General features: G+C 45.8%; 1 long non-coding RNA gene across 2 annotated transcripts in view; it reads left to right on the forward strand.

The window, feature by feature from the left end:
* Positions 1-25,444, forward strand: part of LOC138467116 (uncharacterized) — a 410,024-nt gene that overhangs the window by 10,888 nt on the left and 373,692 nt on the right. The window contains exon 1 of one of the 2 annotated variants that reach the window (XR_011268048.1): positions 3,892-3,984. The exons of the other annotated variant lie outside the window; for it this stretch is intronic. This is a non-coding gene — a long non-coding RNA (uncharacterized lncRNA). Of the gene's footprint in view, positions 1-3,891; positions 3,985-25,444 lie in introns of those variants that run through there. 2 annotated transcript variants of the gene reach the window in all.

Raw genomic sequence — 25,444 nt, forward strand, 5'->3', positions numbered from 1 at the left:
TAGCAGCTAAAGAAAACATAGTGATTAATATATCTAGCAAATCTATGACTGTTGGACAATTAGAAGTCCTCAACCGAGGACTCTCCTTCGTCCCAGCATATAATTCTAACCTATTTGACATGAAGATTAATCTACATAGGCTTCTATGTAAAATTCGATTGAAAATATTTTTGGAGATACAACCCCCTATGTAGGAATCTTCTGGATCCTATGAAAAATTGGAAATGAGACCTAAAAGCAATTTTGACTGTCAAATTCAAAACTCTGTTTTGAATATTTTTGAGAAAAAAATTGAGATAGAATTAAAGGAGTTTAATTACCAAAGGAAATATCCTTATAACATGACGAATTCTGAGTTGAAACCGATAAAGAGACTAGCAAGGGATGAACATTTAACTCTCAAACCAGCAGAAAAAGGAGGTGCAATAACCATTATGGACTCATAATACAACAACGAAAGTTGCCTGACACTATTGAGGGATGAGTCCACATACATTGTATTGGACCACGATCCCATCAATGAAATGAAGATTTAGATACAGATAATAGTGGACAAGGTGTTTGAAAGTAATTGGATAAATGATAGAATTAGGAGTTTCTTGATTAATCGATTCCCTATCACCCCAATTTATTATGGGCTCCTGAAGATCCATAAACACCAGTCAAGACCAACGTTAAGACCCATTGTGGTGGGGACCGAGAGCATTTTTGATCCCTTAGCCATTTATGTGGACAGAATTTTACAACCACTTGTCCAAGTATTCCTACATATCTGAGGGACACCACAGATTTTCTGAAGTGCATAAATGAGATTGAGACACAGACACTAGAATGTTTGCTGTTCTCACTTCATGTGAGCAACTTATACACGTCCATCCCCCCTAATGAGGGAATCAAGGTAATAGAGTGGATGCTTTTGAATTCAGAAATAGTGAGAGGCAACAGGCAATTCATTATTGAGTTAATTAACATCATCTTGTTCAACAACTACTTTCGATATCAGGGTAAATTCTATGCACAGGCATCGGGAACATCAATGGGGTCAACAATAGCCCCAGCATATGCCAATATCTTCATGTATGTCTTTGAGAAATCCTTTGTACTAGAACATTCAGAGTGGTCAAGCAAGATATTGGTTTGGAAAAGACAATCTGATGACATTTTTGGCTTTTGGATTGGGTCTAAACAGGAGTTGATAACCTTTTTTGAATCTTTCAATCAAGTACATTCTCACATTAGTTTTACTTTAAAAAAAGGGACACCAGATCTACATTTTTTGGATGTTCAACTTTCAATTGTAGAGGGTAGAGTGATCACCACAATATATCAAAAATCGACTGATGTTAAGAATTTACTACACTACGTGTGTTTTCATCCAAAAGCTATGACCAAAAGTCTTCACTATAGTCAGATGTTGAGACTCAAAAGAATCATGTAGAGAAGAGAAGAGGATCCAAAAATGGGAACCCTCACGTCCCCTGCACACTATTACTGTCCCGCCCTAAGAAGGTTAACCATACTTTTGCTCAAAATAGTTAGAACTCTCATAAATTATGAATGTCAACAACACACTGGTTATTCATTTGATTAAAAAAAAGAGTAATTTATTGTGAGAAAAATGTTTTGTCAATGCAGATACAAAGTCCAAAATTAAACGGCTTGTGTGGACAATTTCATCAATGCATGTATGAAGTTCAAATTATACAGCTGACACGTTTCGAGATAACTATCTCTTCTTCTTGATCCAAAGTTGATCTGTAAAACAACAATGTAAATGAAAAGTCTATAAGCATTTTGCCTTACAAGTCAGAAGTTAGAGATTAGAAAAGGCACAATCTGACATTAGAAACCATGGGTAAGTCACATTCAATAAAAGAAATACAGCACATTTTGAAATAATTGCTAGAGAGCATCAACTGGTGTGAGAGATTAATGAGTACAATGTCTATTATTCCATCAAGAAAAGTCATCTGTGTAGCGCTAATACCTCAACTTCATAGCAGTATCCTACCATCAAAGCGAAAATCCCTTATGCAGTAAAGACAATACAGCTTAAATAACACTGAGTCCAAATGTTATTCCTTTGTCCCAGTACTCAGTATCTAGTATCACTTCTTATTGATGTATTGCTGTGACCCTGAGTTTAAACAACTCAAGGCATAGTATCACAGAGTAGTCAGTGTATCTTAATTTGAGTGCCTGAAGATGCTTCTTCTAGGAGTGTTTAAATTCTGTGTAATGATACTCTGTTCACAAAACCGGATAACTATTCTGTCCTGAGACGGAAGACCTTACTGGAAATAGAGCTTTTAGATATATATCGGTAAGGAGCTCTTTATATAAACGGGATATAGAGATTATCTCAAAGATCAACATTTTGAGTATCACCAGCTAAATGTGGAGCAATCTTCTATTCCTAAGATGCCATTTTCAAAACTGCTTACGGCTGTATTTCACCCACCTACACCCCTGATGATGGCTTGAAAACAAAGGGCGAATTTAAGGGATAAACTGGTATAGGCAGAGAGATCTCAAAAAGATAGACAATCTGTTTTGAGTACACAAAAGAAAGGCACATTCCCCTGCCTTTTGTGTAGCTACTGTAATAATGTGACAAAAGGGGACAGTATCTGTCATCCCCACACAGGAAAGAAGATATCCTTAAAGGATTATGCTATCTGCGAGACATCTGGTGTTATTTATCGCATCAAGTGTCCATGTGGGCTTTTATATGTAGGGTAAACAGTAAGGACAGCTCGTGAGAGGTGGACTGAAAACAAGTCTAATGTATGGTGTAAAAGTGCTAAATCACCTGCAGCGAGACATTTCAACGAACAAAGACATTACATTGCATGGATTCAATTCACAATATTGGAGGTGGTTAAACACCCCACTAAGGGGGGTGGGGAGTGACTTTAGCACTCGTCTGTTACATAGAGAAATTATTTGAATTAATTTGCTAGATAGTGTATACCCCAAGGGGATGAACAAAGACTTGTGTCTAAATTGTTTCATCTAGTTTGTAGTTGAGTATAGACCCCATTGATCAGTCTACATATTGGAAAATTCAAGATTGGCATTACTTGATATGTGCTAACTGAGTAAACAGGATTAGCTAACCTATGGACAGATGTATATATGTAAATATTTGTAAGAAATGGAAATGTGGAAATGACATTGCCCAGCGTCAACATGCCACTAGGTGAGGGTTTCCTCTCAGTAGGACTTGTGAGTGCATCTGCATCAGAATAGGATTCGAGTTAATATTTCAAAGATCAGCATGCTTTATTTATCCATACCACTCATTATGCAGTGATGTCCGTCTAGCTAACTGATAAATTGCCAACCAGCACAACTATTTGTAAAGAATTGGGCATCTCAGAGGAGGACTCTTTGGATGCTTGTTATTGTATACCAGTATAGTATGTTTACGTGATTTTCAATTCATCATGACATGGATTGAATGTACTGTATACTGTGAACATTGTGATTATGACCCCTACGTTGTATGGGCAGAGTTCTGTCCCTCCAGGGAATAGCTAGTCCATTCTCACCTAGTATATGGGATATATTGCTCTAGATTTAATTATGTGTATGCACTACATTTTGGATAGACTGTTTTGAAATGTAGCGGGCCGTTTTTTTTTTCGGGCTCCCGCTAATGGATTTCCTTTGAATACATTTTTATACTTATTTCACCTTTACATTTGGTGCAATTAACATTGGACTGGTTGCAGAAAGCTTTAGTTTAGTTTAAATTTAACATTGAATTACTTTGTTTTAAAATGGCTGCCACATTGGCAAACAATGGAGAACACGACGAATACTATAGACTCACGTGACGCGTATCGCCTCACGTGACGTGTATCGGATCACGTGATCATTCTATGAATTTTTTTTCCCGGCAAGCGGCAGTAGAATCCGGGAGTTACTGAGACACAAGAGTATCGGCAGCAATATTCATTGTTGACCTAATGATCTAGGGTGAGTGGGAGAGAGTATAGATATTTATGTTGAACCACCACGATTTGGTTTATATGAACCGTGGTAGTTGGACGATGCAAGACCAGTAGACTCGGGTCAGAATTTAAAAAAGTATTACATTTTTGTTGTTTACATCTCTGGTAACTTGTATGTGTGCTGGGGTTATGGAGGACTCCGGGATAGAAACAGCACTATACAGTCTGAGTTTACAGGAACCTCCTTGATGGCTCAGGTGAGGTTTGACTTTATATTAACACTGTACTTTTGAATATTACTTAGGTGTTACTGCTGTTTTGATTATTTGTTCAACTTTTTCATGTTTTTAGTTTGATTTTACTTAGCACCATGACTGGCTGGAAATAGTTGAATAGGCCAGATAGGCTCTAGGGTTCTGCCTCTCCTCTCATGTACTTGGGTGGTGAACACTAGAAGGTTCTATAAATACTGGTGGCATAATATAGATGACTGTTAGTTTCCTTTTTTTCACTGATGTTTGGTTTTACACATACATTTACAATCTTTTGAGGCATGCTCACAGGATTTAGTCTGTAACCTCTTGGCATGTTGACCACGTGGATTTAATATGAGGTGTATAACTATCACCATGGTGATATGTAATAATATGTACATAAGGCAAAGTCATATATAAGAGATTGGGTTCGTCTGTGTTTTTATCTGCAGTTCTTTGCTCCTGAAGAAGGGGAATACATCACCCGGAATGCGTTGAGTACTACTGGCTGATATTTGAATACTAAAAGAATGATGAATATAGAAAATTGGAAGATACAAATGGAATTCTTGTAACTGGACATTGTCTGCATTGACTCTAATTTTTTTAATTGAAATGATACATTTGGCTGATATGTAAGGTGTGCAGGGGACGGAAGTGTCCACAGATTGGACAGTACAACTTTAATAACATATATTCATTATCGGTATGGATTGTGACGAATTATGGGCATTCGTCCCTTTGCCCCAAGGGGGAGCCCCCCACTGAGGCTAGGTAGAGAAGCTTGCGCTGCAACACCCTACCCAGGGGTCTAGGCAAGCGGGACCTCACTGGGAGAGACTCCCCCTTTGGTGACAGACTCCTGTTCCTGTGAGGAACTCCCTGTTGCCCAAGTGATGGCTTATAAGGACTTGTGTAATACATTAGAATGTTATCAGTTTCATGAAGATAAAGTGAACCTACATTATCAGCAACAAGAAACTGAGGCTTTCCCTTTAAATCAAAGTCTCCAATGCACTGTGCCGAGGATACTGAAAAGGACTGATATGCTAAAGAACCAAAGAGAAAGGGCGGAAAGCAGAGAGAGCACGAGAGGCCGAGAGAACCAGGGGAAGCACCCTGTATATAGCAGAGTGGAAGGAGGCAGTGTTGTTGCAGAAAACAGAGCCCACATAAACTAGTGCAGCTCCAACGCAGAGCGAGAAACATTGGGGAACTGGCGTGTGAAAGCGGATGAAATCTGAACACAGTGAAATAGAGAGCTTGGTGGCAGCGTGACCACAAAGCAATCGTGGCGTGCAACCCGCCCGTACAATGACACAGATACCACAAGCGGAAGGAAGGAACCTACGATCCGAGTCACGACATCAGTACTATCCAGGAGGCAAGAGCGGGATGAAAAGGATAGAGACGCTGCGGAAAGTAAGCCATGGGGCTGCAAAGAAAGAAAGAGAGAGTACAACGTCCTACAGGTACCGGTGCCGTTATCCCTGTCAACAGAGGCTAATAAAGGGAATGGGAATACCGGAAGGTCAAGAGGGACTCATTTTAAATTAAGCAAAACCCGTCCAAGTACTAATGCGAAAGGAAGTACAAATAATCTGGTAAACTAGAACTGTGTTAACAAAATAAAGAGAAACACGTATACCACAGAGTGGGAGAGAAACAGAACTAGATTTTTGGCATGATACCAAATTTTATTACACCAGAATTGTGTTAATGAGATAAGGAGAAACCCAAAAACCACAGAGAGCAACAGAGATAAAGGTGGAAGCTTGATATCTGGGGAAAAAGGAAAGGTCTACCCACATCCCAGGGATAAGAAAGAGAATCCAATAAAGAGAGACACTTGGGGAATACAGACCTGTGAGCTAGTAAAATAAGCCTGAAACAAAAAACAGCACCCTGGGAAGAGGTGGATTTAATTTGAAGTTGAACAGCAAAATATTCGAGAGGACAGCAATACACAAGAGGGTTTCGAACCCTACAAGAGTGAGAGAAGGAACCTGAAGAGAACTAAGACAATCTCTAAGAAAGAGGGAGGGGAAAATACCAGTCCCCTAAAACAATTGCAGAACTTAATCTGGAGTATAACCAGCGAATATTTATGAATGGTACACTGAGTGGAACAATAGAATCAAGAAAACCCTGTGACAAAACACAGCAACTAGGAGAAGGGAGTCATTCTCCTGGCTTTAGTTAGTTATATTAGTGGTAGGGTCAGATAGTTAGATTTGGACAGTGGACAGACTTGATTTGGACATTGACACTGACTGATGAGTACCTTAGTGAAATAGGTAGGAAAAACCCTGTAGGTATAGGGAAAGACTGGCCTTATTTTACTTTAAATAAACAAAATAGTGAAAATGTCTTTTCATCATCCACTTTATTTTATTTTTAATAAACAAAACAGTGAAAATGTCTTTACATCATCCGCCTCCTTTTTCTGATCTCCCACAGGATTAATTTAATTGATGTCTAAAATTCTGTAATGAAGATGCCGGACATGATCTGCTTACATCAAAGCTTCTTTATTAGCTTGAAGCTAATCAATTGAAGCTCCCAGCCATCGAGAACAAACAACTCTCCCTGCCAATAAACTCCTCCAGAAACTCTCTACCTCACAGGCGATGTACTTGCACTTCATATTTCACACATTACACACACACTTCCATAATCTGTAAACGCAGGATATAACACACCTTTTTTCATTCCTCATTCATCCCTCTTCACATATCCACACCCTTTTCCCTTCGCAACCTTTCCTGAGTTCCACTCCTGCCCACATCTGTTCCTCGCAGCACCTCTAATCACTGTATTTACTTGCACTGGCTCACTGTACAAAGGATCACCTTTTCTCCTCACAAACCCCTTCTTCATACCCACCCAATCACCTACACAAACATCAGTTACCTTCTATCCTACCTTTCACTTGCAGGCCTAAACAACTCTTCTTTCCTGCTGTCCACTCTCCTCCTTATATCTTCAAAATCAACTTCAGATGCTCTTGCTCTCACAAGCAACAAAGAGCAAATTCTTGTATTTCCTGTCCTCCCCCTTATCATCTCAAACAGATTTACACCAGTCACTACATGAGACGACATCCTGAGAGCCCTAAACAGCTCACTCACTGCCTCCTTCCTTCTTGTACGATACATCCCTGCCAATCTTATCGCATCCATAAGGCACCTATTAACTCTTTCAACAGCTCCATTACACTCTGGATGGTAAAGAGCCGTCCTCTTGTGTATAATTTCATTCCTTTTAAAATAATCTCCCAAAACCTTTCCCACAAATTGACTTCCATTATACAGTAAGGATACGCCCAGGATATCCTTCCTGCTCAAATATGTCCTCCAAAAATTCTGATACAGTAATCACACATTAAATACAACACCACCACAATAAACTTCCCATGGTCACATCCCACATCCACCGCCACACAAAACATTGATTGCTAACTCATCCCATACATGTTTTGGTGCCTCCGTCTTGATGAAAGGGTGGGTACGAGCCTTCATACCAATGCCTGTCTTCTCACACTCCACACATATTCCCAACCTTTTTTTATTGCTCTATCGAACCCTGGCCACCAATAGTCTTCTATCAAAACAGCCTTTATCCTTGTAATCCATATATGTCCCACATGAGCAATAATCACTAGTTTCTCCATCAAAGTCTTAGGCACTACTACTCTACCCCATCTGTATAACATACTGCCTTCAACCCTTAATTCTTCTCTCACCTCCCAATATGCTCTCTCCTCTCCCTCCAGTCTCCATTTGTGTGCCCATCGACCTTCCACTCCTTGTACAGCACACAATATATATCTTTCCTAATTTCTTGATCCCACTCAACACTACCGATGACACCTTGTCTGTCACAAATACCTGCTCTGTCACCTCCTCTCTCTTGCATGCTATCCACCTAATCTAGATAAGTGATTTTTCCAAGACATTTTACTGACCCGGTATCACTTCCATTACTAATGCATGACCCTGCATCCTCTCCACCTAACAGGCAACACGTCTTGACACTTTGGCCTCATCACAAGTTGGGCAGAAATCCAGCGCAATTTCCGCCAAGCTGAAATAGCGTTAGCGCCGGATCATCCAGCGGTATTAGCGCTGCATCACAACTTGATATGATATGATAGGTGGCATAACATCATCTGCGCAAACCCAAATTTAGGGAGGGGGAGCTGGTGGTCCTCACAGATGAGGTCATTGGCCACTCGGAGGAACTATATCCAAATTCTGTGTTTTGTGTCCCTTCTCTAGGTCCCCTTCAATTGCGGTTACTGTTGTACTGTGTACTGTTTCCCATTAGGTTCTCTCCCACTCTCTAGGTCCCCATTCATCTGTGGTTACTGTTGTTCTGTGAAATGTGTCCCATTAGGCTCTCTCCCACTCTCTAGGTTCTCATCCACTATGGTTACTGTTGTACTGTGAAATGTGTCCCATTAGGCTCTCTCCCACACTCCAGGGGCCTACTCATGAGTTGGGCAGAATTGTAAAATGTGGAGGTAACGCTATTATTGCTACATTTACTGCTCGTCCCAATCTCGAGTTGTGCAGAAAGAGGGAATTTTACCTCCAGCTGTTTGCTGGTGGTAAAAATGTCCCCTTTCTGCCAATTTCTGGCACTATTAGCACAGTGCTAATTGCACCAGTGCTAATAGCACCAAGAAACCCCCATTCCCACAGCAAATAGGGATCCGGCGCGAATTGCACCGGACCGAGATGCGGTAACGCTAATAGCGTTGGGCGGTATCCTGTCGCAATTAGCGCCAGGATACTGCCCAACCCCTGATGAGGCCCTAGGTCCCCATTCATCTGTGGTTACTGTTGTTCTGTGAACTGTCTCCCGTTAGGCTCTCTCCCACCTTCTAGGCCCCCCCCCACTGGGGGTAGAGTTGTACTGTTGTGTCACTGTCTGCTCCCCCTGTTGTTCCCTAGAGTGTGAACCCCCCTTACGCATCCTGCATTGTGCGGCGCTGGGCTGTGCATCTTTCCCTCTCTCTTTTGTTTCCTTCATCCTCCTAGTTTCCTCCTCGCACCCTCTGTGGTGCTTTATGTTTCTCCCATCTTTTCTAACTGCTACTCTGTCTCCTATCCTATCCCTCTCACTAAGTCTGGGACGAAGAAGTTCAAGAGGGATATCCTGGTCTCCAACCCAGGTCTCCCTATTGCTGATACCTACATCAGTGCTTTCTCCAAACAGACTCTCACCGACATTATCTTTGTCGTTCCCTCACCAGAGCTATGGACCCCTTATATGGTCTCGGATCTCTCTCCTATTTCTTCCTTTCCTATTAATGGTGGCACTCGGTTGGAGGTCATTTTGGCCTCCTTCCACTCCTCCAAGACCATCATTAATGTCTATCTGAATGGCACTGTCTTGGTCCAGGGCCCTCAGCCCAATCTCCCCCTCTTTGATGGGCGTCTACCGCTTCTTATCAACTTCCCCTGCTACTCCTACTAGCACCTCTCAGGCTCCTCTGCCACCTCCTTCTTTTGCCACCTCTCCAGCACTGTCCTCCTCTACCACTTCTGCTGGGCATACCTCAAGCCTGTACCCCACCCCAGAAGTCTTTCAAATGTGGCAACCTGCTCCACGTTGCTACTCTTGAATCTCGCTATGCTGTCAAACACTCCTCTGACATCTGCCACCTCCTCGAAGGACTTGACCTGGATGTCCTCGCTCTCACTGAGTCATGGTTCATGGCCATCTCTGTTACAAATTTTTACACTCTCCTCCCTGATGGCTACAAGATCCTCTCTGAACCCAGAACCAACCGACCTGGATGTGCAGTAGCCCTGAACTTTCCAGAGCTTCTGTCATTCTTATGCAGGTCTATTCCTCCTTTGAATGCCTGGTCTGCAGGCTCTCTATCTCTCCTGGCCTCTCCCTGACTGTGGCTACTATCTACAGGCCAGTTAGCCAGGTTGCCCTCTTCCTCTCAGAGTGTGCTGACGTCTCCTCTTCTCTCCTTACCTCTACCTCTCAACATCTCCTCCTCAGAGACCTCAACATCCACCTGGATGCTTCTAATCCCTCCTCTGGCCTTTTTCGTAACCTATGTAACACCCTCTCTCTCTTTCCATTCTACCCTGTGGTCTGACACACTCTACCAGACACACCTTGGATGTTCTCATCTCCTCAGACATCCCCCTCTCTAAACCCTCTCACTACTCCTCTCTCTTGGACTGCCATTTTTCATCTTTCCTCTCACCTGAAACTCTCTGTCCCTCAGGATAAGCCCACCTCAACACTTCTACCTACCTTCTCGGTCCTTCGGCCTATGAAGCGTGTGTCAGTGGATGCCTTTGTCTATACTTTTTCTGCTCCTCCTTCACCTGAGACTGATTCACACTCTGACACAGCCCTCTCTAACCTGCATCTTTCTATCTCCAACACTCTGGACATCCCTGTCCCTTTCATGAGAATCCATCCGAAGCCCACCTCCAAGTGCAACTCTTGGTATGATTCTGACCTCACCGCCCTGAAACGTAAGTGCAGTTTGGCCGAGAGGAAGTGGAGGGTGTCGTGTGCATCCTATGACAAACTGGCTTGCCACCTGCTCCAAAGGCAATACAGACTCTCTGCCCTTTCCAAGAAGAGAGCCCACATCCAAGCCTGTGTCTCTGCAGCCTCTAACAACATGGCCAAACTCTTTAATATATACAAGGAGCTGGCCAATTCTGCTGCAGTCTCCACCTCTCCTTTTCCCTCCCACACCCTATATACCACTCTGGCTTCTCAGTTCACCACTAAAACTCAGGAAATCCTGTCGTCTCTCTCTCTCTCCTCTTCCTTTCCGTCTACCTCTCTTGGCCCTCCTCTGGCCACGTCTCCCTCTCCACCTCCTTTCTCCTCTTTCTCTCCGACAATACCTGATGATATTTCTAGACAAGTCCCATCTATGAAAGTGTCATCCAAATAGGCGCTAACCCGCTCCTCCAGAACCATGAAGGACCACATTGACACTTTCACTCCAGCCTTGGCCGATTTCTGCAATCACCCTTTTGCCACTGGCTCGTTCCCCTCTCACCTCAAGCACTCCCTTGTTCACACCCTCCTTAAAAATCCTTCCGCCGATCCTATCTGTCAGTAAACTATCGCCTGATCGCTATCACTCCTTTCCTGGGCAGACTCCTGGAAAAGCTGACCATCTCTCAGCTTACTCTCCACACTGAATCTGTTGGTTGTCCCCATGACCATCAGTCTAGCTTCAGAGCAGCCAGAGGCACAGAAATTGCTCTCCTCTACACCCGTGAAGATCTGCTCACTGATCTTGATTCCAGCCTTCCTTCTTTCCTCATCCTCCTTGAACTGTCCTCTTCTTTAGACATGGTCAATCACGCCATCCTGATCAATCGACTCGATGAGAACCTGGGCATCACGGATCAAGCCTTAGAGAGGTTGACCTCCTGCCTCCTGGACCGACCCTCCCAGTCCAACTTGGGTCCTTTCTCTCCACCACCTCTCTCTCTCTCTACATGGGGTATTCCTCGGGGCTCTATCCTCTCACCCTGGCTCTTCAATGTCTACTTGGTCCCTTTGGCCCACCTGATCTATACCTTCTCCTCTAACTTTCAGTGTTATGCAGATGACACTCAGCTCTCTTGCCTATCCGTGATTCAGGATAGGTGCGGCTCCAACGATGTCTGTCTTAATGCCAGTAAGATGTAGATCCTGCTCATTGGGACTCCTGCTTTCCCTCTCTCACTCTGGCCGCCCTTCTTGGGCCCTCTTCCTTTGCCTTCCTGTAAGGCAAAAAACCTTGGTGTCATCTACAACCAGAGCCGTCACGAGGGGGCGCAGGGGGGGCAAACTGCCCCGGGCCTCGCGCTTGCTGGGGGTCTCGCGGCCCCCTCTCCTAAGTGGAAGGTAGCACAGTCTCCCGTGTCCTTTATTCACTTTCTTGTGAAGCCGTTTGGCTCTGCAACAAACAGCAAAATAATGGGAGGCAGCAGGGCTCAGAAGTGGGCTCTGCTGCCTCGTGTCATTCAGCTGAAAACGTTGACATGCTGAATGACAAGAGAGGACTCCTCTCCTGTCAATCAGTGTGTTCATGTTGTCAGCGTGATCACACTGACTGATGGGAAAGAACTCCTCTCCTGTCAGTAAGTGTGTTCATGTTGTCAGCATGATCACACTGACTGACGGGAGAGGAGTTCTCTCTTGTCAGTGTGTTCAAGTTGCTCCGCGTGACCCCACTGACTGACAGGAGAGGGCTCCTCTCCTGTCAGTCAGTGTGTTCACGTTGCTCAGCGTGACCACACTGACTGATGGGAGAGGACTCCTCTCCTGTCAGCCAGTGTGTTCATGTTGTCAGCATGATCACGCTGACCGATGGGTAAGGAGTTCTCGCTGTCAGGCAGCATGTCTACTTGTCAGCTGTGTGGATGCTTTTTAAGGATGCATGGAGGTAAGGTAAGTGTTTTTTATTTTAAATTAAAATTGTATATGTGTATTTAAATTAAATTAGTATGTATATGTGTATGTATGAATGCATGCGTGCATGTTGGTGTTTGTGTCAATGCTGTGTTTGGTTTTATGTATACATGCATGTATGGAGTTGTGTAACTGGTGGATGAATGCATGGGTGAAAGTGTTTTTTGTGAGTGTGTGTTCAGCACCACCCCTAAATGTAGCCGCCCTGGGGGCCACTTCATTAAGGGGTGGGTTCATGGCATCAGAGGTGCACCTAGGCTAAAATGTCAGGGGGAAAGGGGACTAACACTTCAAATGTTGGGAGAGGTGCAAACGTCAGAGGGGCAAACTTCCTTGTGTGGGGGCACCTAACATCTTTCCACATTGCGAATGAGACTATTCTGGTGAAGCTTCAATGTTACAAGCAGCTACCTCTTGCCTTCATTTCTGAAACGTCACACTTAAGGACTGCTGTGAGAATGAGATATCTCATGTCACCACTTCCCTTCTAATCACTCCCATAGCATGCAAGTGCTAACCCCACATCACGATTTCAATTACCTAAAAATGTATGGATATGAATGCAGATGCTAACAGTGAAATGACTTCTCATGGCCATGCTAATCCCTATGGCAATTCTCACCAAGTTCCTGCCCTCCCCCCACCAAAACGCCTTCTCACTGGAACTCGAGCTCGCTTGAAACAGTGTTTCCTCAAAGGAGTCTTCTGAGAATTCATGACTACATTGGAGTTGTAAGCACGTACTTGGTGTAATAAAAATGTCTTAATCAGGTCTGCCTTTGGCCACTCAATTTAAAAACAACCTGCGTGTCTTTCACTGAAGTTATTTTAAAAATAAGCATTGGCAAAGCCAACAGTTTTGGCTTGTGTATAAGTTTTAGGCATTTACCAGACACTGCTATTAGCTGCGCAGGTACTCAAACCATTTTACACTGGCACTATATGGCCAGCTAATACCAATGCAGAAGTGCCTTTCCCATTCCTACACGACTGCCCAAACTGTTAGCATTACCAGTGCTCTTTTTGCTTTACCCTTGATGCACAGGACTATGCATCAAGGTTAAAGCAAACATACTACTTGGTTAAATTGGCCCACATTGAATGTAGGCCAATCTAGCCAGTAATAACACTTATGGTACACAGTCAGCCTGGATATACTTTCTGTGGCATGGCATTTTTACTGGCTGGGAGTCCGTACATGGTAATAATGGCATATATTGATGCAGCCTGCATCGACATAATTAGAACAACCAGCATGAATATATTTTTATACTAGCATATCTCACGTGGAAAGGCAGCATGAAATGTATTGGAAAATGTTCCTATGCACAATTTGTGATTTGCAACTATTGGGAATTTCCATGTGCTTCCATACAAGACCAATTGCAAACTGTATGGATTTCTACCCAATTTTGCAAAGAAAGTGCTGTAAAATGCGTACTTTTAACCCAATGTTTCAAACATTTTCTTGGGATTGAGAACCCCCCTCAAGCAACCCTTGTTTGGTTTGGGCTCCCTCACTGTGCTCTGTTGATCCTGCCTAATTGGCACAAACTTTTAAGCCTCTTAAGTTCAGAAATGTACCAGCCTCCACTGTACATCATTTGTCACTGTGTATGATGTGTGTTTTAATGCGCACATGGGGGCAGGGTGCTCCTTAATGATATGATATGGCATTTATAACGTGCCTGTACACAAGTGTTTCTAGGCGCGACAAGGCAAGGAGGGAGAAACAAAAGAGTAGGACAAAACACAGATCTTACTAGGCCTTGTGTCATTCAGATCGCGCAAGAGCAGGGAAGGGGGGAGGGGAGAAGTGCCGAGGGTGGGGTAGGAGGCAGAAGTGCAGGAACAAAGGAGAACCAAGAGTGCAGCCAACGGGTGGCAAGTGTGGGTACTCATAAGTGCAGCCAACGGGTGGAGAATAAGATCAAGAGCGGGGACTGTAGGATTACAGATACAGACCACAAGTGCAGGGGAGCCAAGAGGCAGTGCAGGATTGCAACAGGACAGGCAGGGACCTAGGCCCGAATTCAGAGCTTCACCAAGTGACCAGTGCATGGATCAAGTAGGAGATCAGCAAGGGAGTGGAAGAGAGAAAGCGGAATCAAAGAGATAGGTCTTGAGTTGCTTCCGGAACCAGAGATGTTTCTCCTCAAGTTTCAGCGAGGCAGGAATGCTGTTTCCAGAGGGAGGCCCCAGCCGAAGAAAGAGATCTGCCCTCAACTCTTTGCTTCGAAAGGTGACTGACCCTCAGAGAATTGGAGGTGGTGCAGTGGAGAGCTCATGCCATCCTATATATATTTAGTCATATGATAAAAAAGTTAGTCTTGCATGAACCTTTCTTCAGTAGAGAAATCTAACTTTGCTGTAGTTGATTTGGAGTTGTATTAATAAACCATATTTGGGATCGTGCACACAAACTCAAGGGTAGATTTCTCGAGTCTCCTGTTTGCGGATGTGCCGCCGCTTGCTGAGTGCAAAAAATTGTAAGGGGGCCTCACCAAATGTTTTGCCCCGGGCCTCACCACATCTTCTGACAGCCCTGTCTACGACTCCACTCTCTCCTTCCCTCCTCAGAGAGTGGGGGGTAGATCTCTCCTCTGCAGGTGGCTCCCTCTGGAATGGCCTCCCTGCCCCTCTCAAACTTGAGCCAGACACCTTGAAGTTCCGTAAGCAGCTCAAGACCCTGCTTTTCTCCTCTGCTTTCTCTCTCTCTCTCTCTCTCTCTTTCTCTCTCTCTCTTTCTATCTCTCTCTCTCTCTCTCTATATATATATATATATATATATATATATATATATATATCTGTCTCTCTCTTTCTCTCTCTCTCACCCCCCTGCTGATCTCCCTTTCTGGAACACTGACTGGTTGCTTGGCTACCCTCAGAGACTGACTGGGTACCAGAAACCTCCATGATCAGTCTCCCCTGCACTGCCTCTGGGCCTACCACGCACCTAGGGGCTGTAACTGTAACCCTACAATTCCCTGCCTCCTTGCACTTACCCAGAGCCGCGCTGCCCTGGCTGCACTTTCTCAGAGCAATGCTGCACTGATTGCACTTCCCCCTTACCTCTCCCTGGCACTTCCCCTCTTCCCTTCCCCCTGCACTCTGTGTTGTTGCACTTGCCCAATCTGAATGGCACAAGGCCTAGTAAGATCGTTTGTCTTGTACTCCCTCTGTCTTCCTCCCTTGTTGCGCCTAGAAACACTTGTGTACCAGGCGCGTTATAAATGACATATCATATCATATATATGGCAGTCGGCAGTACAGGACAGCCCTCTGAAATGCCATCTGTCAGAAGGTGACAGCAGGTGACAGCAGTGGCAAGTGTACCCCGTGATGGAGAGGACTTCTACAAGTAGTGAAACGACCTGAGTGTCAAGGTGTGGGGACTGCTGTCCCAACACCACCAGGATTCCCTGGCGCTTAGAGGAAGCACTGTGGAGCCACTGGTCCTCACCGCCTGGGAGGAGAAATGCAATACAGTGCTGGACATCGAAGGGATAGAGGCAGTTGGCAGTGCAGAGGTGAGTGACCCCCACCGCCCCCAACACAAGTGCATGCACAAAAGACAGAGAGCCCAGCATAGGATGCCCCAGCGGACAGGGACAAATGTCAGGAGACCCAGAAGCTAGGCATGCCAACAGGGTGGATTGAGGGGCTGGCACATCGGCCACCCCCCACAGAAGCCATGAGCAGGGCACCAAGGGTACCCCTGACGGTCACAGCAGTGGGAATGGGTGGCAAGGGACTGAACCAAATGCCATGCATACCACACCCCTACTGGCACACCCTGTGCCAGCGGGATTGAGGTGCGTGAGTAACCACAACACTATGAAGCAGTCACACCAGCATGTTGGCATGGCAGACAAGCCACAGGGAAGTACACATCCCCCACATCAACATGTGCTCAGTCTGCCAATCACTGTGCACCACAGTGCAGCCTTACTGGCTGCACAGCAGTGTCCCATAGAGCCATGACAGTTTCATGGACTAAGCCACCACCCCCACCCTCACCATGTGAGTGCCATTCGGGGAGGGGATGTGGGGGCATGAAGGACCACAAGCATGCATGTCAGACGTCAGCTGCCCAAGCATGGACACCCTGCCCTCTCCACACCCAGGCCAAAGGCCATGTGTCACACACTCATCGCTACAAGCAACACCATGATGCTGGGCCCACATGCAATACCCCCTGTACAAACATGCCCATTTGCCCATATGTGACTCGGTGCCATAGCAAATGTGTCTTGCAAGCCAACACATGTGGGGGAACCATAACTGATGACATTTTCCTATGTCCCCTACAGGCACTCATGCATCACCAGAGGCATCAGAGGAGGGGGTTGCAGGTCCATCTGGGAGCAGCGCTTCCAGGCCCTCAAGAACTGCCACCACCACCACCACCCCACAAAGTGCCACTCAGGCTCCACCAAGGCGGATTGCCCACTGTGTAACACTGCAAGACACCAGGGCCAAGCCAATGCCCACACTACAGGCCAGTGCAGGGCCCCTCTCCCACACAGCACACCCCGTTACGCAGCATGCTGTTGCGGAGGCTTAAGGACATGGAGCGCAGACAGAGGGAGATGGAGGCAATTGGCCACACACACTCTGAACACCTGAAGGTCATTAGGGACAGCATTCAAGGGGCCACCCACAGGATTGTGCGAGCCATTACGTGGAACAGGGCCGAGACAACTGCCAGCATGGCCGCCCTGACACTGAACGCCCAGAGGGTCAGAGAGATGATGGAAGGTGTCTCTGCACTGTCCCTTTCAACCCCACCCACAGAGGGGTCACAGCATGGCACACCGAGGCCTCCGTCACAATATCTTCTGTGCCTAAAATCACTGGGGGCTGGAAGGAGGGAACGAGGCACCAGTTGTGAAGGACTCTGAGACACTGATTGCCATGAGTGGCCATGCTTGGGAGTTGTGGTTGGAGTGCGGAGGGGGATAGTTTGATGGGGAGTTGGTGGTGGGAGGGGATATGGGGGATAGTGTGATGCGGAGTTGGTGGTGGTATGGGGATAGTGTGATGGGGAGATTGTGGTGGGAGGGGGATGGTGTGATGGGGAGTTGGTGGTGGTAAGGGGAGGGGGATAGTGAGATGGGGAGTTGGTGGTGGGAGTGAGGGGGGATAGTGTGATGGGGAGTTGGTGGCATAGTTGGGGCGCTTCATTCCATTAAATCCGTTGAACTGCATCAATGTGAGGACATTCCTGATTGTGCCATTGTCGTGTTTATTGATTGAGGTGGTGTCACATAGTCATGCATGGCTTGTGCCATGTGAAGGTGTCAGAAGAAATTCTCTATCAGTCCCTGGCGGGCCACTCTCCCAACCCTCATGTCATCTCTGGCAATGCATGCGTGTGCCTCTGTCACAGGCACTGCATCCTCATCCTCTGGGGGCGGCATGTCCGCGTCAGGGGGTAGCGGAGCATTTCTCTTCAGGCAGATAATGTGCAGCATGGTACACACAAGCACAATTGTACCCACTTTCTCTGGAGCATACATCAGGGCTCCCCTGGTACGGTCGAGGCAGTGGAAATATGCCTTCAGGAAGCTGCAGGTACGCTCAATGCACACACAGGTCCTGCTGTAAGCGTTGTTGTAGGCATTATCTTGCAGTGTTTGTGGATCACGCACAGGGTTATTAGCCAGGGCAGCTGTGGGTATCCGAAGTCACCTGCATGGGGGGAGGCACAGGCATTAATCATGGTGTAAGGTGGGGGGTGGGCTTACACAATATCAGGGCAATGGACAACTTGTGCATGCAAATGGGCCTTCATTTCAAGTCATGTGTCGATTCTATGTCAGTGCATGCTCTGTCACTCATGCATTGTTTCTGCTTCACATGCACCCTGTTCCCTTAAAGCATATGTGTATGTCTATGACATGTGCAACTGACATGGTGGCTGTCATGTGACAGTGTTTTTCCACTGTGCATGTGGCATGCTGGGTTTCCCATGGGCCCTCCCTGAGCATCTGGGGCCGGGGGGTCACCATTGTGGGCTGGGTGCACATGGGTGCAGGGTTGTGGTAATGGCAGGGTAGTTGTTGTGTGAGCTGATGTGGCCATTTGTCAGCATTGCTTGGGTAAGTGCATATTGCATTGTGGTACCTGTAGTCATGTTGGTGTTTATAGTTGCCACTGTATGTGTACATCAGCAACTCCATGCAGGTAAGTCCAACATGTGCATACTCCCTGGCCTGTACTGTGACGTTGGTGCGGGAAGTGGTTAAGTACGGATTTTGCATTTGATTGTCACGCCAACCTTTGTATAGTTATTTGCATACCCCCAATTTGGGCATGTGCTTCACAGTGTTTTTTCTATTCACTCACAATCCAGGCGCATTGTCCTCTGTGCCTCTACATGTGTCATGACAATGTGCTGTTCTGTAGGGCCATGGCAGTGTGGGTAGAACCAGGGTAGTGGACAAAGCAGAGGGTGATGTACAGGTTGTGGTCGCAGGTTACCTGCACATTCAGGGTGTTATAGTGCTTGCGGTTACAGTACACTGCTTCGTGGGCCTGGGGGGCCACTAGTGCAACATGGGTACAGTGTAGGGCAGCATTCACATTTGGCATTTGGGCAATGGTATAGAACTGTGCCTTCATGGCATTGACCTGGGTTAGGGTCGTAGGCAGTAAGATTTGGCGTTGCACTTGCCGCAGGAGGGCTTCACGCACCTGGCCCAACACTGCACAGAATGTGGGCTGTGTCATGCTGTGCATCATGGCCACTGAGTTCTGGAAGGTGCCAGTTCCAAGCAATTGTAGGACAGACACTAGCCTCAGCAGTGGGGGCACAGCTATTTGGATGTTGTTCCGGCTCCCTATGTCATCCTGCTCAGTTTTGGTCCCCCTGTTCAGGCAGTACAAGGTGATCAACTGACTGTCGGTGAGGGCCTAACCCTAGGAATCAGTGCAAGCCTTGCATGGGCTATCCACCTCCTCATCCGCACAAACCCACCCTGTACTCCCTGTGTCCTGACCTGGTTGTCCGGCCTCTCTACCTCCAGGCACAGCATGAGCAGATGCCTGTTCCAGCTCACAGTGGCTAGTGGCAGCATGGTGTTGGAAACAGTGTTTGGGGTAGGGTTGTGCCTTATAAAGCCCTCTGGGGTGGATTGGGTTCACCTGTGGCTTCATTTCTGACACCTGTCTCGGGAGGATAGCTCATGGGCAACGTGATCGCCTTGGAAGGAAGACGACACCGAGCATCACAGGTTCGATCCCGGGTCCGCGCTTAGAAACCTCTGGATATTAAGCGCATTATAAATAACCTATCATATCATATCATATCATACCATACCTGTTTTCATTTAACTCCAGCTGCAAGCTGGAGGTAACTGTGCTGTGTTTTCGGTGCTATTAGCGTTGGTTTTCGGCGCTAATACCTCCATACATGGACTTGTGATGTGGCTGTGTTTGTGCTTTGTGTGGCCGGCTGTAAAAGCGCCGGTTGTAATAGCGCCGGCTAATTTTACAGTCAGTGTATTTGCGCCTGCTCGTGATCCAGCAGAGTTGTATTGGCAGCGCTAATTATGTTACCGCCACTTTGAAGGGTTACCTCCCAACTTGTGATGAGGCCCTTTGTCTAAACCTTTAGATTCAAAAATTGCCTTTAGAGGTCTATGATCTGTCCTCAAAACAAATTCTGCACCCCACACAAAAGTTGATATTTTTCTACAGCCCAATGGCGTGCTAGAGATTCCTTCTCCAATACAGAGTATCTCTTTTTTGGTCCACTCAATATTCTTGACGCATGTGCAATTACCTTCTCCTCACCATCCCAAACAATCTGTGTCAGCGCTGCATCAACATTTACATCACTGGCATATTCTGTTATTACTGACTTCCTTCCTGTATTCTAAAACCTTTGCCATATCAATCTCCTTCTTTATCGCGAGAAATTCCCTTTCACATTTGCTACTCCGTACAAATTCTTCACCTTTCCTTAATAACTTCCTCATTTCTGCAACATTTTTTACAAACTTTTTGTAAAACTCTTTAAATTCCTAAAAATTAACACAATTCCCCTTTTGTTTGAGGGGACTCAGTCTTACAAATACTATCCTTGGTTATCTCGTGCCCTAAGTATTCCACTGATTCCTTATGAAAAACAATTTTTTTCTTCCTCAGCGTCAATCCTCTCTCCTCCAATGTATCCAAAACACTTCCTAGTAATCTGGCATGCTCCTCCAAGGTCTCTCAAAAAATCAAAATGTCCTGGAAACAATGAACACCTTTTTCCCCATTAAACAATTTCTACATAACTTTCTGAAAAACAGAAGACGTGGAAACTAAACCAAACGACATCCTGCAAAACTGATGTATACCTTCATGAGATACAGAAGCAGTTTGTTTTCATGATTGCTTTTCCATCTCCACCTGATCATAAGCCAAAGCTAGGTCCAATTTTGTGAAGATCTTTCCTTTTTCAATCATCAATAACATATCAGACATATTCGGCAAAGGATGCCTCTCAACCAAAACACATTTCCTAAATTGTCTAAGGTCTACTGTGAAGAATCCTACGGATCCCTCACTGAAACCCTGCCTAAAGGTGGCCAGGGGAAGGTAGACGCTTTCTGATCCTAACACTGGAGGTGGTGTACCCTGGTAGGATCACCTGGAAGGAGACAGGGCCCAGGGTGGGGACGAGATTCTGTGAGATGAGGCATAGTATGTTTTCTCTGGAAGGAAGAATCTTCCCATGGTACCAAAAAAGGTAATGGCTTATTGTCATTTTAATGTCCTTGACCCTCATTTTAAATTTCATGGTATGGACACAACTATTGTAAAATCTGAGCAAGCTTTACCGAAGTAAAGATCTCTTTGGGTATCCCAAACGAAACACCTCCCTCACTCCCAAGGGGATAATGTAAAGGAATATGGAAATGTTGTCTTCAATAAATGACCTTCCTTTGTAATAGTTAATTCTCATAGTCCATCTCTTAATGAGTTTAGGGAAAATAAATCTACCCTTAAATGTAACTTAATTGTCAAAAGAAATAACTTGCAGAAAGGGACTACAAGCCCCAGATTACCAAAAATACTGAGACGAGGAAGAGGGCTGAAGAGGCATGCAGTTGTAGCAGTAGTCAGGCAATTAAGCCTAACCATCATTGCAGTAGTCAGGCAATTGAGCCAGCCCATATCTGAAGGAACCCGAAGGAACCCGGGCAGCATAAAAGACCCTCTCAGCTGCAGGCAATAGGAGGAGGCAGTGGAATGAGCTTGAACTGTGAATAGAGTGCGAGCCATAGCAGTAGTATCAGAAAGAAGAAGGCATGATGCTGGCAAACCAAGCAGAAGTGGGAGAACAAGAGGGAGGCTGGAACGTGGAAACAGCAGATTTCATCTGCGTGTTATGAGAGAGTCCTGTCCCTACAAACTCTGAAGTGCAGAGGCTGTGCAGCTGAAGACGTGCAGGAAAGCTGGATTTTCCAATGTGAGCCTGGTTGCTATGGTTGCCATGAAGAGACTGTGCTGGAGACAGAGGCGAGGAGCAATTTGCAAACCGTGTTTCTTAGTAGCGAGAGGGGCTCCAGAAACGTGTTGCCGGACCAGAGACACCTTCACAGAGGAAGGGTGTGGGTCCTAACAAAGCTTCAAGCAGCAGCAGTCGAACCCGCAGAACAAGTTTCAAAGAAGCCGATGAGTGAAGCACAGCTTTTTATAAAACCTTGTACGAGCATTACCGGCAACAGTATCCAGCTCTGTGATAACTTGCGTAAGAATTAAAGCGTGTAAAACTTGTTTGTTGAATCTAAAATGTCAGCACAATGGAAATGTAGCACTCATGTGTAAGCTGGAAGTTCCTTTTACTCGCGTATAAAGCTCACGCTACTAAAATCCACTGTTCAGTTGTTAAGGAGACTGTTTATACCTAAAGGAGTGGTTGCGTGTCTCCAATTAAGGGAGTGAACGCTGCAAAGACCATTGCTGAATACTTAACATTGACAATACAATTGTGGAAACTTTTAACCCGTGAGAAGTACATCAAAGGGTGGTTGCGTATGCCTAATTATGATTCCTAAAGACAAGGTGGAGCTCCATTCTTCACTTTCATCCAGGAATACAATTTTATACCAATCTTTAAACCTTGGAAATCTATATCAAGAAGAGGTCACATGTGCCTAATTGTGTTTCCAACAGAAAGACTGAATCCTATACTATACTTGAATGTGAAATATCTTTAATTTAAAAGAAGCTGATATGTATAAACCGTTGAAGAAGAGAACAAGCATTGCTTATGGCAAGAGGCGCCCCATACTAACAGTGAAACCAACCTTTCTCAACGTTAAAGAACAATCCAGATGTACTATGAAGTTACTAACAATTAATTGCCCTAAAACACCAGTCTACAAACATTACCTGAAGATAAGAGAGCGGCACCAAGGCTTTGGGGTGATTGATTAGGCTGATTGCTGGCAGAAAGTGCAGGTAAAGCTGGGGAAGGAGAACTGGCTACTCGTAGAGACTATTTTGAAGTAGACTCAAACTGTAGTGCCCAAGACTGTGTTAGTGTGACAAATCAACTTCTGGGGCACCAGTGGTCCAGGGATGAATATCGGTTTTTAAACCATCAATCAACCCCACACCTCTAGTACACCAGTGGGATCTGAACAGATTGGAATACAAGTGATTTATCAGAACTCCTTGTCCAATTTTGGTAACTTGGACGGAGCGGCAGGCCTATCTCCCAAGGTTGTGGATCGTTGGTTAGTTGCAACACAGCGAAAATACAATTTTTACCCAATGATAAAAGGGACTGTCCAGTCAAGGTTGTATAAAAAGATCTACTTTATTGTTACTACAACAGACAGTTCTAGCACACTACAATTACAACCCACACTGTAAGGGAACACAGAGGACAGAAAGTTTCACAAAGGAAAGGGATGCACTCTGGATACTGACAGGAGGGTAGTTGGTAAAGAAATCAGTCTTACTGTTCAAGGTCATTTGCTTTCAACAGTAAAAGAGCAAAGGGTTGTAACGGTCTCTAGGGGCCCTCAGAGAAACACCCGGGGGGCAGAACCACAATGTACCTGGTGCTGAAGAGGTTCTTGGTGCTCGACAGTGTCAATGTGGTCCCGGGATGCTTTGCAGCCCGTGATACAGAGTTAGTGATGGGAGACAGCTGCAGGTACCAGGTGGCAGGCAGTTCGGCAAGCAAGGCTGGACAGACGTCTGAAGGCTGTCTGGTGTGGTGGCGCAGGGCCAAGACTCGTTGTCTTTGTGCCGGTTGGCGAATCTGGAATGCTGGTTGAGGCGTCTCGGACAGCTGTGGTGACTGCGGCGTGACAACAGTCAGCGGTGCAGCCGGATGCGGTTTGAGAACACGACTGCTCCAAAATTGTCTTTACAAAGATGGACAGTGGATGATTCTTGTGTGGCACTCCTCCTAGCTTCTTCGCAGGGCTCATGTCCTTTCAGGGTAGACAGCCCAAAGCTCAGGAGGGTGTTACCAGGCAATGACCTTGTCCTTGGTCCAGAGGCTCTCTGGCACTTCCCACCTGCACTGTCAGAACCTAGCCTGCTGTGTGCTGGCTGGGTACCAGTTCTGGCACTGCTGGACAGGTCCTCTGAATTTAGTATCTCCCTCTGTTCCCTGGGAGATATTTAGGGGAGGGATCTTGCTTCCCTCTTGGAACTCCTGGCCTTCCTTCACTGGCGGAAGATGTACGGTAGACTGTTCCTTCAGCTCAGGTCCAAATGAGTCCTTATTCTTACTCCCTGCAAAAACTTCAGATGATCTGATCAGTGAGGGGCTAAGCCCTCTTTTAAAGTCAAATGGGGCCCAGGGATTGGTGTAGGCCAAGCCTAACTTAAGTGAGCCAATCCTGGGTCTCCACCAACAATCTTCAGGTCAGAACCAGGGCACTTGGCAACAGACAGGGGAAGGTTGACAACATATACTCCTAAGTCCCACCCATCTTCCTGTTTGCTGTATATCAAAGTCTCTCCCTAATTAACTGAGCCCTATGCGGCACTTGACACAACATGGGCCTCCTTTGAAGTAGGTGGTTGCAGGCACAATTTACATACTTCCCTGCTCTGAAAGGAGTGGTTCAGACAGGACATTAAATCCCCTTTCATATCAAGGAGGGGTTTTAGTACCAAGTTGACACATTGCATTACAAAGGGGTGTTGGCATCTGGTCTCCATTGTCACATCCTGCACCCAGGCTTTCCCTGAGGCCTGCTAATTAACATTCTGCAGTATTCGCTGCCACCATCAATGTTTGACAATGGAGATACAAATCCATGAGGCCTTGAAATTCTAACCAGGCTGCCCACGGCCAAAGGCTTTTGATGTACCCACGGCTATCAAGTGTCAGCAACACATGACAGGGGAGGGCGGCGCTGGTAAGCTGCGTCCTCCCAGAGTACAAGACTATTTTTCTGCTGTGCGGTGAGCATGGAAAATATGTGTGGGAATGCCCCACATATTTTTGGAGGCTGTTCTCCCGTCATTCATTCTTTTAAACACACAAAAAAGCCCAGGCAAGTGCACTCTTTCTGTGCGGAGGGTTTAATCCCTCACAGTAAGCCAGAGATAAGTGAGTCTTAAAGGCAAACCCAGGTTGTTATTGTGGCAGCTAGACAAAAGAGGCAAAGAGGCTGCCCCTTTGAAGAAAATTATTCAGAGGAAGAGTGCCTTGCCTACCTGAAGAGTTTGACGTGCATTGCACTATACCTTGTCAAAACCTGTCTAAAAGCCCAATTCATTGAAGCTGTGGTAGTAGTCAAC

The sequence above is a fragment of the Ambystoma mexicanum genome, chromosome 4q, assembly GCF_040938575.1.
Source record: "Ambystoma mexicanum isolate Mex_15411 chromosome 4q, UKY_AmexF1_1, whole genome shotgun sequence".
Lineage (NCBI taxonomy): Eukaryota > Metazoa > Chordata > Amphibia > Caudata > Ambystomatidae > Ambystoma > Ambystoma mexicanum.